The sequence below is a fragment of the Triticum urartu genome, chromosome 5 (genome assembly GCF_003073215.2).
Source record: "Triticum urartu cultivar G1812 chromosome 5, Tu2.1, whole genome shotgun sequence".
NCBI classification, from domain to species: domain Eukaryota; kingdom Viridiplantae; phylum Streptophyta; class Magnoliopsida; order Poales; family Poaceae; genus Triticum; species Triticum urartu.
Window position 1 is genome coordinate 143080472 of NC_053026.1, and position 15156 is coordinate 143095627.

The following is a 15156-nucleotide window of genomic DNA, read 5'->3' on the forward strand; positions in this document are numbered from 1 at the left end:
TATTAAGATGCAACCTACGTGCAACAATGGCTCCCAAATTATAAGATTGGTCTCCTAACACAGCACTCTGAAGAATACTGAGGTCAGGGACACACATGTGACATGCCTCGTCTTTACCATTAATGCATCTACCTATGAAGAGAGCAAAATAGTGTATAGCAGGAAAGTGAATGTTCCCTATGGTGGCTTGTGTTATATCTCTAGATTCTCCCACAGTTATACTAGAAAGAAAATCTCTAAATTCAGATTTGCGAGGATCCCTTATACCACCCCATTGTGGAAGTTTGCAAGCAGTGGTAAAATCCTCTAAGTCCATAGTGTAAGAATTATCATAAAGATCGAACAGGACCGTTGGAGAATTACGTGAAGTTGAAAATTCAAACCTCCTCACAAAGGTACTGGTGAGGTTGTGATACTGGCTGCACTTCTCTTCCTCGAAGCTCACGAGATCAGCGTTACGCAAATATGCGTTGAATTCTTCCTTAATTCCGGCTCGATCCATAAAGTTCTCAGAAGGCCATTCAGAAGGACGCACTAGAGCATCTCTTGGTGGCTCGTCATCAGCATCACGCATTGCAAGCCCAGGTCCTTGCTTCCTTGGAGAACCACCTTGGAACATTTTCCTAAGCATATTTCTTCCTCTGAAAAATTCTGATATTTTTTAGTAACTTCAAAATAAAGGTAAACCAAACTCAATAATATTGATAGCAACTACTCCTACAAGTGCCTAGAGCTTATATCATGCATCGCAACTACTTTTGACCATATAAATTTGACATGCAAGCTCAAGAACAGGGTCACCTAAGGAGCAAAAAATTTCAATGAATAAATCACTAGAACAAAAACTAATTGGACCAATGGAGGAGTCACATATGAGGGAACAATCTCCCCAAGCAGTTTTGTAAGAGGTGCTTTGAGCAAGGAGATCGAAAATGGCAGCAAAACGAGCTTGGACTCGGGTTTGAGCTAGTTATTCGTGTTTGTGGGAGGAAGAAGGAGTGTGTGGGTGAAAGAATGAGTGGAGGAGGGCCACCGTGGGCCCATGAGGCAGGGGGGCGCGCCCAGGGGGTAGGGCGCGCCCTCCACCCTCGTGGGCAGGTGGTTGACCCCCCTGTTGTGTTCTTAGTGCCAAATATTCTCAAATATTCTAGAAAAAAAATCATATTTAAATTTCAGGGCATTTGGAGAACTTTTATGTTTGACGTATTTTTATATTGCACGGATAATCAGATAATAGACAGAAAAATATTTCTTTTCATTTTATTTAATATAAGTAACAGAAAGTAAAAGTGGGTACAGAAGGTTGTGCCTTCTAGTTTCATCCATCTCATGATCATCAAAAGGAATACACTAATAAGGTTGATCAACTCTTGTTAACGAACTCATTCCGAATAACATGGAACCGGAGAAATTTTAAATAACACTATGTTACCTCAATGGGGATATGCACATCCGCAATAATAAGAATATCATATTTCTTCTTGACAGTAGGAAGAGGAAATTCAAAACCTCCAAATATAATCGATGGAATTTTTCCAATAGAGTTGATACTATGAACTTGAGGTTGTTTCCTCAGAAAGTGTACCGTATGCTCATTACCATTAACATGAAAAGTGACATTTCCTTTAGTGCAATCAATAACAACCCCTGCAGTATTCAAAAAGGGTCTTCCAAGAATAATAGACATACTATCGTCCTCAGGAATATCAAGAATAACAAAGTCCATTAAAATAGTAACGTTTGCAACTACAACAGGCACATCCTCACAAATACGGACAGGTATAGCAGTTGATTTATCAGCCATTTGCAAAGATATTTCAGTAGGTGTCAACTTATTCAAATCAAGTCTACGATATAAAGAGAGAGGCATAACACTAACACCGGCTCCAAGATAACATAAAGCAGTTTTAACATAGTTTCTTTTAATGGAGCATGGTATAGTTGGTACACCTGGATCTCCAAGTTTCTTTGGTATTCCACCCTTAAAAGTATAATTAGAAAGCATGGTGGAAATTTCAGCTTCTGGTATCTTTCTTTTATTTGTAATTATATCTTTCATGTACTTAGCATAAGGATTGGTTTTGAGCATATCAGTTAATCGCATACACAAAAAGATAGTCTAATCATTTCAGCAAAGTGCTCAAAATCCTCATCATCCTTTTTCTTGGATGGTTTGGGAGGAAAAGGCATGGGTTTCTGAACCCAAGGCTCTCTTTCTTTACCATGTTTCCTAGCAACAAAGTCTTTCTTATCATAACATTGATTCTTTGATTGTGGGTTATCAAGATCAATAGCAGGTTCAATTTCTATGTCATTATCATTACTAGGTTGAGCATCATTATGAACATTATCATTAACATTACCACTAGTTTCAGGTTCATTACCAGATTGTGTTTCAGCATCAGAAATAGAAACATCATTTGGATTCTCAGGTGTTTCAACAATAGGATTACTAGAAGCATGCAAAGTCCTATCATTTTTCTTTTTCTTCTTTTTAGACGAACTAGGTGTATCTATATTATTTCTCTGAGAATATTGGTCAATTCTCTTAGGGTGGCCTTCAGGATACAAAGGTTCCTGATTCATTCTACCAGTTCTAGTAGCCACTCTAACAGCATTATCATTATCCTTACTATTCAATTCATTAAGCAAATCATTTTGAGCTTTAAGTACTTGTTCTACTTGAGTGGTAACCATAGGAGCATGTTTACTAATAAGTTTAAGTTCACCTTTAACATTAGCCATATAATCACCCAAGTGTTCAAGCATATTTGAACTGTAATTCAATTGTCTATCAAAATAAGCATTAAAGTCTTCTTGCTTAGCCATAAATGTATCAAAATCATCTAAGCATGGGCTAGAAAATTTAGTAAATGGGATTTCAGCTTTATCATATCTATAGAGAGAATTTACCTTTACTACCTGTGTTGGGTTATCAAGACCATGAGTTTCTTCAATAGGTAATGGATTAAGATTATATGTTTCTTCAACAGGCAGTAAATTAAAGGAAACTAAGATGGTCAAAATATAGTCTCCCCTCCTCCTAGCCTCTCCTCCTCAGGCGCCGGTGGCCACTCCAGCCCCGGCGGCCACTCCGGCCTCGGCAGCCACCACAAGGTACATGATGGCTCCTTTTGCTCTCAACTTTGACCATGGCAAGAAATTCCAGGAAGATATGAGACCCAAGTTTGGCCATCCAGTGGTTTTCTCCACGGGCTTTCGTCAAAAGGAGTTCACCATGGTGGTTTCTTTCTCAAGGGCATCGTTGAAGCTTGATGCCCACACGGTTAGTGTCTCTCTCCTTGCTTTGTTTGGAGGTTATGCCGAAGGATTTAGAGTCCGCTTCTTGAGGAATAGATCTTATAAGTTTTCGGTGGCTTCCAAGTCAGTGGGGTTTGAGATTTACAATGCGGGTAAAATTGTGGAAAAGGACTTTGAGATGGTTTTTAGCCTTTGGAATTTTGGTAGTCCTAATTGGATCAGAGAAGAACATGCTTATTATGCTGAACTTGACATTGAGTGGACTCTAGTGGGTTGGAATGGCCGTGTCGTCGATCCTAACTCCGGTGATCGCCGGAGTTACAGCTCGGTGGTCCAGGGAGGCGGTCAGCTTTTGAGCAGTTATCGGGGCCTAGTCATGATGGCAATAATCAAGCAATTATCCCCTCTTCATCACTGCCTAATCACGGTGTTAACCAGCCTCAAATTGAGCCTCATATTGCTTCACGTCTGCATGGGGTGTCGTACGTTATCTACCATGCATGTGGAGACATGGGGCATTTTGCGCGCAACTGTCCAAACCCAAACCTTCCTGGGCTTTAGCCTTTCATTAAATTTGACTCTTTCCCTAGCCCACCTGAAGAAGCTTGGGCTGAGGGAGCCATTGAGGCCTTGTTCCACTGTATTGGGCCGGCAGCACCAATTAGGCAGGTTTCATCATTTAAGGATCTAGTCAAGGACCATTTCCAAAATTTCTAACCGAGACCGGCGCTTGCCTCCTCGCGTTCCACTGCACCTACCAACTCTGCTACTTCCTCTGCTCCCATCTCGACAAGCTCACCTGGTTCCTCCTCGTCGCCATTAGGGCTATGGTAGCCGCCTCGTCGGTGTATGATCTAATGGCCAACATTCCCATCGACCCGCTCCCGTTTGTTCCAGAAGGTTTTCAGATACAAGAAATCGAGGAAAGAACCGGGGTTTCTCGTGCCATTCTTCCCCACTGCCCTCGAAGACACGAAGATTGGGCAATAGCTTCCATCCATCCACATACTGATGAGGTATTTTTCCCTAATGTCCGAGAGGTTCTAGAGGAATTTTTTCAAGAGGATGCTCATGTTGGGTTGAGAGAGATCCAACCCTGCCCCTTTGGAGAAGCTTACGTCCAGTTCTTGCATGTGAGAGATAGAGACAGGCTCATTAGGCAAAGCCCGCATGCATTTGGAGATGTGTTTATCTCTTTTACTAAGCACAATGAGGGAAGAAACTGGCGTAGGTTCAATTTCAATAGGATTTGTTGGCTACTCTTCATCGGTGTTCTGTTCAATTTCTGTAATACTGAAGACATTGTTGCTGCCATTTCCAAATGGGGGAGAATCATCAGCTGGGAAAGGGAGGATGCTTTGAGGGGAAAATTCTGGTTAAGGCAACGGTGACAGAGCTCATTGATGTACCAAAAAGTATCAGGTGGTCTGAGGGAGAGAGATTTGAAGAAGAATCATGGACTAGTTCTGTTGAAGTCCTTCTGGAGGAGATGCTGGGTGGTGGGCCAGTAGATGAGGACCCTATCCCACCGGATGGTGTGGACCCACACCCAGTTCCACAACATGCAAATGATTTCCCAGGTTTTCAGCCACTGCCAGTGCACAATGTTCACATTCAGAATGAGGGCTGGGATGCCTGGGAGGAACCTATTGAGCAAGATGATCAGGAGCAGCATTGGGCTTTTACCACAGCAAGACCCAGTGGCACCACTGCAGCAGCAGGTTGAGCTTCCAGTTCAGCAGGATGATGGACACCCTAATAGCAACATTACTACAACTGTCTCTCTGTCAGATGGCCTGCTATCTCTCACTCATTCTGCAAGTGAAGAGGTCAATCAGGCCATGCATGTTCAGCCAATGGCCATGGGACTGCTAAATATTGCTTTGGCATACCATGCCGAAGATGAAGAAGAAGATCGGCAGATGGATAACAACCTACAACTAAATGATGAGCAACATCATATTTCTGAAGGACTAGTGATTGTCTCTGTTGCTATTAACCAATCTGCTGAGATGATATCCACTGTCAAGGAAGGGGGAGAGCCATCTACTGTGAATCAGCATAAGCAGCTGCACCAGACTCAGTCAGATGAGGGGATTGCTCTTGCTCCCTTTGAACAAACTTCTGTCCCTGCTGTTACCACTACTGCTGAAGAAACACTCACATCTCATACACAGTCATTGTCTGCATTAGATAAAGGGAAAGAGGATGTGCCAATCCCTCAGGGGGGAACATCATCAATTTCAGCAACAAAGGTATTTCTGGGAATAACTTAACCTTAGTCTCTTCACCTATGTTTGATTTACACTCAATTGCTGAGAAACATGCCCTAGATATTATTGATGGCTCTCACCTAATTTCTGAAGAAGGTTTGGACCTCTGGATTCAAAACTTTGCTCTAGCAACTCAAGGAGAGAAAAACACTTTCAAGATTGAAATACCTGTAAGTTGGTTCAACTTCATAATACATCTGCTGCTGACACCAGATAAGTTTGGTTGGACAATGCATCTGCTTAAGTCTGATTTATGGAAATTGCTTACTGGTAATTGTGACAATGAAGAGACTTTCCTCTTCCATATTCCTGATGACTGCATAACTTCACAGGCCCCATCATGTAAGGAGATCTTCCAGGGTGTGGGCAAAGAAAATGAAGGGATAAGCCCATCTGCACACTCTTCAAGTGGAGCTGGTAGCCCCCTGCAGCATGTGTCTCCCAACAAAATCATCTTACTGCCCCCTAGAGAAGCCACATCTAAGAAAAGAAGAGAGAAAGAGCCACTGGTTGTAACTCAGGTAAGAGGAAGTGATAGAATTAAGAAGGATAACAATGGTTATAGGAGGAAAATTTGTGATACTCAATCTTGCTTACCATGCAATGCCATTCCTTCAGTTATTCAGAATAAAGTGGTTAAGAACCCGACCAAATCTTTCTTTAAGGTGGCTGAAGATGAGCTCCAAGAGAAGTTATCCAAGAGGCCCAAGAAGAAGGGGCAAGAGGAGGTGGCCAAGGTGCCCAAGGCCACTGGATCTGGAACTCAACCAAACTTTGCCTAATGATAGGGTGCTTTAATAGTTATAGGCCCTGCTGCTGCATAATGCTGTGTTAATATCTTCAAACTGTCTGTGTTATGTGTAATGGGTTTAGCAGCTTTTGTAATCTGGTGAACCATGGCCCTGTGAGGCACCTTTTGTTTCAACATGAGTTATGCCACTTCAGTAAAACTCCTGGGATTAAGCTACTTAAGAGAATTGATCTGTTATTCTTCCTGGTTATGTTGAAATGCTTGTTAATGATCTCTCATTTATGGATGTTGCATACTCAAGTTCTCTGCACTCTTGCTACACAACTATGTTTACAGGCTCAATGCACTACTCAGGAGGCTATCAAGGGATGGACCTTGATACAACAATATAAATTCTTACAGTTTAATTATAAATAACACCAGATCCTGGAACATTCTTAATTGGAATATTAGAGGTATTAATGCGCAACACAAATGGCTGGCTATTAGGCAAAAGCTGGAGGAAAGTGCTGCTGGAGTAGTGTGTATCCAAGAAAAAAAGAGAGAGAATTTTGATCTTGCCTACATTCACAACTTTTGCCCTCAAAGATTCAATAAATTTGAGTTCTTGCCTTCTATTGGGGTCTCTGGTGGCATTCTGACGGCCTAGAATGGTTCTATGTTCACAGGAGAACTACTTTTTCAGAACAAATTCTCTATTTCAATTCAATTCACATGTAATATTTCTGCAAACGAGTGGATTCTCTTAAACATATATGGGCCTTGCATACATGAGGAAAAGATTGAATTTATTGACTGGTTTAGCAATATTCAAATGCCAAATGATGTGGACTGGATAGTCATGGGTGATTTTAATTTCATCAGGTCACCAGAGAATAGAAACAAACCAGGGGGAGATGTCAATGAGATGCTTTTATTTAATGAGGCCATCAGTAACCTGGGATTGATTGAATTACCTTTGAAAGGAAGACAGTACAACTGGAGCAACATGCAGGACTCCCCTCTCCTTGAAAAGTTAGATTGGTTCTTCACTTCTGCAGCCTGGATGACCAGTTACCCTAACTCCATGGCCCTTCCCCTGGCAAAACCTATCTCTGATCACCTTCCATGCATGATCAAGATAGCATAAATATTCCAAAGTCCAAGGTATTCAGATTTGAAAACTATTGGTTAAAACCCAACTCTTTTAAACAAGTGGTGCAATCAGCTTGGAATGTTCCAGTGGGTTTTACTGATCAGGCTAAAAAGATTAATGCCAAATTAAAAAACCTCAGAAGAGCTCTGAAGTTGTGGGCTAAAAGTCTATATTGCATGAAAAAACAAATTGAGGAACTCAATGCATGCATATTTTTTGGGACTTGATTGAAGAATTCAGGAACCTTTCTTTATTTGAGGCCAGCTGCAGAACTATGCTTAAGGAGTACTTGTTGACTGTTCTTAATAATCAGAAGATTTATTGGAAGCAGAGAGGCAAAATTAAAGGTGTTAAGTTTGGGGATGAAAACACAAAGTTTTTCCACACAAAGGCTTCCATTAATCATAGGCATAATAAATTGCAATGTTGTTGAATAAGGACCAAGTGGAAGTTACAGAGCATGAAGGAAAATCTGCAATTTTATGGGAAGCTTTCAAAGATAGATTGGGGCAATCTACTGGACACACAATGCATTTTGATCTCCATGATCTTTATGATCAAACAATTGATCCTCAAATTTTTATTCAATTAGAGGAACAGTTCACCAAGGTGGAGATTGAGGAGGTGGTCAAAAATCTACCATCTGATAAGTCCCCAGGTCCAGATGGTTTCAACAATGAGTTCATTAAAGCTTGCTGGGATATTATTAAGGAAGATATTATTGAGCTAATCATGGCCTTCCATGCTGGTACTGTGAACTTGGAGAGTATAAATACTTCCTGCATTACTCTGATTCCAAAAAAATAAGTTCCTCTCAAACCTAATGATTTCAGTCCTATCTCTTTGTTAAATGGGGTGCTTAAGATCATCACAAAATTGCTGGCCAACACACTTCAAAAAATAATTCTAAAATTGGTTCACATCAACCAATACGGTTTCCTCAAGGACAGAGTGATTCAAGACTGCCTAGGATGGGCATATGAATATATACACGAATGCCATAAATCAAAAGAGGAAATGCTGGTAATTAAGCTGTATTTTGAAAAGGCTTTTGATACAATTGAACATCAAGCAATCATTGAGATTTTCAGAGCAAAAGGGTTTGGGGATAAATGGATATCATGGATGCAGATGCTCTTTTCTACTGCCTCTTCTGCTGTCATGCTAAATGGAGTGCCTGGGAAGAAATTTTACATTAAGAGAGGAGTGAGACAAGGAGATCCTTACTCTCCCCTAATCTTTGTTCTTGCTGCTGACTTGCTACAGACTATTTTGAATAGGGCCATGAGACTAAATCTTATTACATCTCCACTATAGGTCACCTCCTGCCCAGATTTCCCAATTGTTCAGTATGCTGATGATACTTTGGTCATCATGCAAGCAAATGCCAGACACTTGATTTGTCTCAAATCTCTTTTAAATACATTTGCCTCAGCAACTGGTCTTAAGGTCAATTATGCAAAATCTATAATGGTACCTCTGAACATTGATGAAGACAGAGTGGACATTTTCACTAACACACTGCATTGTGCTAGGGGACAATTCCTTTTTACTTACTTGGGGCTACCTTTGGGTATTCATAAACCAACTGTGGAGCAGTGTCTTCCACTTGTTAACAGAATTGCAAAAAAGACTTGCATGCCTCTCTATCTTCATGACTCAAGCAGGGAAAGTTCTTTTAGTTAAATCAGTGCTTTCTTCCTTATCTGTCTCCTTCATGAGATGTTTGGACATCCCTGTAACAATTAAAAAGCATATCATCAAATATTTGAGACACTGTCTATGGAGGAGCTCTGACATGGAGGATAGAAGACCAGCTTTGGTGGCTTGGCACATAGTTTGCAGACCAAAAAATCAGGGAGGACTAGGCATACTGGATATATATACTCACAATAAAACCCTTCTAATGAAGAATCTGCACAAATTCTTCAACAGACATGATATACCTTGGGTACAATTAATTTGGGAAACTTATTATTCTAAAGGGCGACTTCCAGGAAATAATCTGAACATATAGATTCTCTGGACACCTGGAGTTACATTTGGGGGAATGAATTCTATTCATCAATCAAGACATACAAAGTACTGATTGGACACAAGCAAGTCCCACCACACTTCAACTGGGTTTGGAATTGCTCCTGTCAGCCAAAGCATAAGATGTTCTTCTGGAAATTACTTCATGATAGAGTAAATACAAGGAACCTACTCAGGAGAAAAAACTTTGTGCTGGAAGTTTACAATTGTGCTGTTAGAGACTGTCAACAGGAAGAAACTCTACATCGTCTTTTTGGGGCTGCCCTTTTGCACAGCAATGCTGGGATTACATATGTCCTACTAGAACTCCAAATTTATCAGTCCTCGAAGCTTTTCAAGACCTTAAGAATAAGCTGCATTTTCCATTCTTTATGGAGATCATCATTCTTGGATCATGGTCCATTTGGATAACCAGAAATAACAAGATATTTGAAAATATTACTCCAACTTTCCAGGGATGGAAGTTCATATATTTAGAGGAGCTCAAACTACTCTAATATAGAATAAAGCTAAAGCATGAGAGAATGTTCTCGACCTGGTTGGATTCTTTGTTCCAATCTCCTTTTTTTTCTTTTTTTCATGCTATAGGTTTTTTGCTAGTTTCTCTTAATGATTTCTCTCTTTTATTTCTTGTTCCGTTTATTCTAGGGCTTACCCCAAGCCCTTAAGACTACTATGTTTAGCTCATTTATTAATAAAAGTTGAAGTGGTGTGTTTACCCTACTGTTTATAGTCGAAAAAACAGGCGGTAAATTAAGACCATGTATTTCTTCAATAGGAGGTAAATTCTTAACATCTTCAGCTTTAATACATTTTTCTTTCATAGATTCTTTGCCTCTTGCATATCTTCAGGACTGAGAAATAGAATACCCCTGTTCTTCGGAGTTGGTTCAGGAATAGGCTCAGGAATTGGCTCCGGAGGTGTCCAATTATTTTCATTTGTCAACATATTATTCAATAGAATTTCAACTTCATCCGCTGTTCTTTCCCTGAAAACAGAACTAGCACCACTATCCAGGTAATCTCTGGAGGCATCGGTTAGTCCATTATAAAAGATATCAAGTATTTCATTTTTCTTAAGAGGATGATCAGGAAAAGCATTAGGTAATTGGAGAAGCCTCCCCCAAGCTTGTGGGAGACTCTCTTCTTCAATTTGCACAAAATTATATATATCCCTTAAAGCAGCTTGTTTCTTATGAGCAGGGAAATATTTAGCAGATAAGTAATAAATCATATCCTGGGGACTACACACAACCAGGATCAAGAGAATTAAACCATATCTTAGCATCACCCTTTAATGAGAATGGAAATATTTTAAGGATGTAAAAGTAACGAGTTCTCTCATCTTTAGTGAACAGGGTGGCTATATCATTCAACGTAGTAAGATGTGCCACAACACTTTCAGATTCATAACCATGAAAAGGATCATATTCAACCAAAGTAATTATATCAGGATCAACACAGAATTCATAATCCTTATCAGTAACAAAGATAGGTGAAGTAGCAAAAGCAGGGTCGGTTTCATTCTAGCATTTAGAGATTGCTTACTCCATTTACCTAATAGCCTTTTGAGTTCATTTCTATTTTTGCAAGCTAAAATAGCAAAAAGAAGCTTCTTGATAAAAAACATAACCCTTAGGAATAACAAGTGATTCGTCATCATCACTTTCATCAGTATCATCAGATTCAATATTTTCAATTTCTCTAGCCCTAGCAAGTTGTTCATCAAGAAAATCACTAAATGGCACAATAGTGTCAGGCATAGAGGTAGTTTCATCATAAGTATCATGCATAGCAGAAGTGGCATCATCAATAACATGCTACATATCAGAACGAATAGCAGAAGCAGGTGTAGGCATCGCAAGCTTACTCAAAACAGAAGGTGAATCAAGTGCAGAGCTAGATGGCAGTTCCTTACCTCCCCTCGTAGTTGAGGGATAGATCTTGGTTTTTGGATCTCTCAAGTTCTTCATAATTATAAGCAGATATATATCCCAAGCGACTCAAAGAATAGAGCTATGCTCCCCGGCAACGGCGCCGGAAAATAGTCTTGATAACCCGCAAGTATAGGGGATCGCAATAGTTTTCGAGGGTAAAGTATTCAACCCAAATTTATTGATTCGACACAAGGGGAGCCAAAGAATACTCTCAAGTATTAGCAGCTGAGTTGTCAATTCAACCATACCTAGAAACTTAATATCTGCAGCAAAGTGTTTAGTAGCAAGGTAATATGATAGTAGTGGTAACGGTAGCAAAAGGTAACAGTAGTAAAAGTAATGTTTTTGGTATTTTGTAGTGATGATAGCAATAGCAACGGAAAAGTAAATAAGCGGAGAACAATATATGGAAAGATCATAGGCAATGGATCAGTGATGGAGAATTATGCCGGATGCGGTTCATCATGTAACAGTCATAACCTAGGGTGACACAGAACTAGTTCTAGTTCATTGATATAATGTAGGCATGTATTCCGAACATAGTCATACATGCTTATGGAAAAGAACTTGCATGCCATCTTTTGTCCTACCTTCCCGTGGCAGCGGGGTCCTTACGGAAACTAAGGGATATGAAGGCCTCCTTTTAATAGAGTACCAGAACAAAGCATTAACACATAGTGAATACATGAACTCCTCAAACTACGGTCATCACCGGTAAGTATCCCGATTATTGTCACTTCAGGGTTAACGGATCAGAACACATAATAGGTGACTATAGAATTACAAGATAGGATCAAGAACACTCATATATTGATGAAAACATAATAGGTTCCGATCAGAAATCATGGCACTCGGGCCCTAGTGACAAGCATTAAGCATAGCAAAGTCATAGCAACATCAATCTCAGAACATAGTGGATACTAGGGATCAAACCCTAACAAAACTAACTCGATTACATGATAGATCCCATCTAAGCCATCACCGTCTAGCAAGCCTACGATGGAATAACTCATGCACGGCGGTGAGCATCATGAAATTGGTGATGGAGGATGGTTGATCATGACGATGGCGACGAATTCCCCTCTCCGGAGCCCCGAACAGACTCCAAATCAGCCCTTCTGAGAGGTTTTAGGGCTTGGCGGCGGCTCCGTATCGTAAAACGCGATGAATTCTTCTCCTTGATTTTTTTCTCCCCGAAACACAATATATGTAGTTGGAGTTTGAGTCGGAGAGGCAACAGGGGGCCCACGAGGTAGGGGGGGCGCGCCCCCACCCTCGTGGAGAGGTGGTGGGCCCCCTGGCCTTCATATTTTGCAGGTATTTTTCATATTTTCTGAAAAGTTGCTCCGTCAAGTTTTAGGTCATTCCGAGAATGTTTGTTTCTGCACATAAATAACACCATGGTAATTCTACTGAAAACAGCGTGAGTCCGGGTTAGTTCCATTCAAATCATGCAAGTTAGAGTCCAAAACAAGGGCAAAAGTGTTTGGAAAAGTAGATACGACAGAGACGTATCAGGACCCAACTGGCTTGGACGGAACAGCCGATCAAAATGAGGCCTGACATACCGCAAAACGAAGGAAACGACCTTGTGTTCAACCGGCCATGGTGGAAACGGGATCCTGTTCATCGGGAGGGGTCTGGCTTACTGCAAAACGGAGGAAACAGACTTCTCTTGGACCTCCTACGGTCGAAACGGGGTCCTGTTGATCAGGACGGGTGTGGCGTACCGCAAAACGGAGGAAACAGACTTGTGTTGGAGCGCTATAGTCGAAACAGGGGTCCTGTTCATCGGGAGGGGTGTGGCATACTGCAAAACGGGACTCCATAGGATACTGTTCATCTCCACCACCGATTGCCTCCACGGGCTATTGTTCATCCACCGTCGACCTCCTCCAGCCTCCACCTACGACTGTTCATCCACGGGATCCTGTTCATCCAGCCTCCACCGCTCCTCCACCGACTACTGTTCAACCAGCCCTCTCCACGGGCTACTGTTCATCCAGCCCTCCACCGGCTACTATTCAACCAGCCCTCCACAGGGTCCTGTTCATCCACCCCCAAGCGACTCAATCGGGGTCCTGTTCATCCACCCCCAACCGACTCGATCGGGGTCCTGTTCATCCAGCAGCAACAACCTCTACTACCACAGGGTCCTGTTCATCCAATCCCCCACCGGGAACTATTCATCCAAACCCCCCAACAATGCTCACTATTCATCAAGGGAAGGATGCAGCAGGGTTACGATCGGCTTTAGTTAGCAGTAGTAGTGAAGGAATCACTCGGTTTCAGTGAACAGCAAGGGATCGATCGGGGTTCAGTAATGTAGCTAGTGCAATCGCTCGGGTTTAGTTAGAGCCCAACGCCATGCTCGGGTTCAGTTAGAGCGCAATGCCTCACACACACGCATGCACGTGTATCAGAGAAACGTGCATCCCTCGGCCCCGACCACCCACCGTAACCGGGAACTCCCCGATATTTTCCTCGCCCTCGCTTCTACCATGGTTTTTTCCGTCATAGACGGCCCAAAGAATGTCATGTGGCTGCGTCTCCCGCCTGCCCAGGACGAAAAGCCCATTTTTTGTCATGATTTTCTGTCATAGAAGTAGGAGCCCAGCTGTGACTCCTAATGTGCACTTTGATGGATTGAGTTTGATGTCATATCTTCTTAAATTAGCAAATGTTTCAACGAGGCCAGTCAGCAGGTCGAAACTCTTGCATGACTTGACCACGATATCATGCATGTGTGCTTCCACGTTCCGACTGATTTCAGTGAGTAGGCACTTTTGGATCATGCACATGAATGTGGCACCAACATTCTTGAGACCAAAAGGCATGGTAACATAGCAAAAACACCCGAATGGGGTGATGAAGGCCGTTTTTATTTCATCAGGACCGTATAGTCAGATCTGGTGGTACCTGAGATATGCATCCAAAAAGATAAACGCTCACACCCCGCAGTGGAGTCGACAATCTGATCGATGCGGGGGAGAGGAAAGTGATCTTTGGGTAGGCTCGATTGATATGCTTGAAGTTAATACACATGCGAAGTGAATCATCTTTATTGGGGACCATGACGACATTGGCCAGCCACTCGGAGTGGTATATCTCGCGGATGAACTCAGCTAACAGGAGCCGAACCACTTCCTCCCCAATCGCCTTCCTCTTTTCCACGGCGGACCGACGGAGATGATCTTTGACATGTTTTGCTTTTGGTCCGACACGCAAATGGTGCTCAGCCAGCCCCCTGGGTACACCCGGCATGTCTAATGGTTTCCATGCAAAGATGTCCCAGTTCTCACGGAGGAACTGGATGAGCGCTTCTTCCTATTTCTGTCGAGTGTCATTGAAATGTGGGTCGGATCAGCAGAGGGATCTTTCGAGTGAATATTGACTGGCTTGGTTTCACTGGGCGACTGAAATGCAGACTCAGAAGCAGGCTTCTTGGCTCACAACAAATCACTCAGATCAACATTTTTCTTGTATTCTTCTAACTCCACCACCGCCATTTGCTCATCAGCAAATTTGGAGCCTTTCTGGAGGCACTCCTCTGCTCTCTGCCTTGTTCTCGTGACCGTGATCACACCTCTGGGTCCAGGCATTTAAGATACACATAACATGGTCGGTCATGAAACGAGCATATGCGGGCCTACCCAGAATAGCATGATAGGCATTGTGGAAATCCACTACCTCAAACGTCACCTTCTCCTTGCGGCAATTCATGGAATCACCGAAAACCACATCAGGAGCAATCTGTTCACGTGA